Below are 2,500 nucleotides of genomic sequence, written 5' to 3' on the forward strand. Positions count from 1 at the left end.
CCCAAGTTGCCTTGTTCGCAGTTTGGCCTAGTTCACTCTTTTCCAGTGTCATCCCCCCAAGTTGTCGTTGCCAACAACCCAAGAGTCCATAGTATTCGGAGTTCTAGCGGGGCCTCCCCTTGCTTCCAACAACCCAAGAGTCCATAGTATTCGGAGTTCTAGCGGGGCCTCCCCTTGCTTCCAACAACCCAAGAGTCCGTAGTATTCGGAGTTCTAGCGGGACCTCCCCTTGCTTCCAACAACCCAAGAGTCCATAGTATTCGGAGTTCTAGCGGGGCCTCCCCTTGCTTCCAACAACCCAAGAGTCCGTAGTATTCGGAGTTCTAGCGGGGCCTCCCGTTGCTTCCAACAACCCAAGAGTCCATAGTATTCGGAGTTCTCGCGTGGCCTCCCATTGATTCAAACAACCCAAAAGTCCATCTTCTTCGCAGTTCAACATCGCCTCCCTCGTTTCCAACAGGCCCAAAGGTCGTCTTCTTCGCAGATCCACGAAGAGCTCATCACGATTTGCCACATTCCATTTCCCACGGGTTGTCAACAACACTTTCTCACACTTCCCGCAATCGAGTACGTGCATGACATGCCAAAGCACATCTTATTTGCCTTCCATCGCACTCAAGACGACGGGTTGTGGAAGAACGATATTGCTCACAACAAGTTCAAGGACAACGTCTCAATCAAGGGACACAACCGAATTATGTTAACTGGGTCGCTAAAGTAAACCCGAGTTCATATAATGCACCGCATCCAAAAGAACTAGCCACAACACGTGCATCACTGAGATGTTTCACTAGATGGAACACGTGCGTGACATTAGGATCCTCCAACACCTCTTCGTGATGGAAAGATAGAATTCGAAGCAACCACAGAAGTACCGTCTAGTGGGTAGGCAACACAGGGACTGATCAACCAATATCACCCAAGGCAACGGGTGAAAATGGAAGAGATGCATGCTTGACCGTTCGATACGCAAGGCATGGAGCCAGCCAGCAAGTGCATCTCGATTACAACTCACACACCCTCACGTTCGCAAGACACCACACCACAAGACGGTCCACCCCCCACCTACCATGGGCAAGCAAGCAAATGGAAACATCAAGTGACGCATGGTCAAGCATCGCTAGGCATGAAAATAACTTTCCACAATATCCGAGGGACTAGCTGCCGAGCTAACCAACGATCAGTGACGACCGTGTGTTGGTATTAATAAAGCTCAACAACTATGAAGAGGCTAGTTGTGCCATGATAAACATGCTAACGCACGCACCACGTGAGGGGGGAGGCCTCATCAAGCTCCCTTTAAAACCTGCCAGTGTGGAGCTGGCCGGCTCAAGGAGCACTCCCCCCCTATAAGAGGTTAATATGCAAAAGGCAAAATTGTACAAGTAGATACACTTTTTTTGAGCAGACATAAGTCCATATCTCCGGCTACACTTCGAATTTTGATGCGATTTTTTGCAGTAATTCGTAGAATAATGGTATCTCCTTGCTCACCAAATTTCATAATTTTTCTCGAAGGGGAACTATTTTTTTTATTTTTTTTACTTACCGGGTATGTGTAAAATCGGGAAAAATAGAAAAGCACATGTAGACTTCGAATTTCGACCTCATTTTTTCCAGTCCACCACTAAACAATATCAGGAACCTCCCCACAAAATTTCATTCAGTTTGGCCAAGGTCTTAAATTTGACAAATTTTGGCACCAAGCTATCTAGTCGCGGTGCACCGACCAACTTGGCCAAGTGCAAAATGCATCCAATTCAAAACTTTTGTGCACCAACACTTTTACAGTACTCATTTGGGGACATTTGGAGGCCTTTCCAACCCTCACATCTCAAAAACCACGAATTTCATTTTTTCACAAAACTCCCCACCAAGCCTTCTAGCTATGCCGCGGTGCACCGCCAACATTGGCCATGTGCAAAACCCTCCGAACTCAAAACTTTCGTGCACCAAGAATTTCATGGTATTCATTTGGGGACATTTGGAGGCCTTTCCAACCCTCACATCTCAAAAACCACGAATTTCATTTTTTCACAAAACTCCCCACCAAGCCTTCTAGCTATGCCGCGGTGCACCGCCAACATTGGCCATGTGCAAAACCCTCCGAACTCAAAACTTTCGTGCACCAAGAATTTCATGGTATTCATTTGGGGGCATTTGGAGGCCTTTCCAACCCTCACATCTCAAAAACCACGAATTTCATTTTTTCACAAAACTCCCCACCAAGCCATTTAGCTATGCCGTGGTGCACCGCCAACCTTGCCCATGTGCAAAACCCAACCAACTCAAAACTTTCGTGCACCAAGACTTTCATGGTATTCATTTGGGGGCATTTGGAGGCCATTCCAACCCTCACATCTCAAAAACCACGAATTTCATTTTTTCACAAAACTCCCCACCAAGCCATTTAGCTATGCCGTGGTGCACCGACCAACTTGGCCATGTGCAAAACCCAACCAACTCAAAACTTTCGTGCACCAAGACTTTCATGGTATTC

Source organism: Vigna unguiculata, unplaced genomic scaffold, assembly GCF_037176805.1.
Source record: "Vigna unguiculata cultivar grain cowpea cultivar isolate G323 ecotype 2 unplaced genomic scaffold, ASM3717680v1 ptg000019l_ERROPOS221140, whole genome shotgun sequence".
Taxonomy (NCBI): Eukaryota; Viridiplantae; Streptophyta; class Magnoliopsida; order Fabales; family Fabaceae; genus Vigna; species Vigna unguiculata.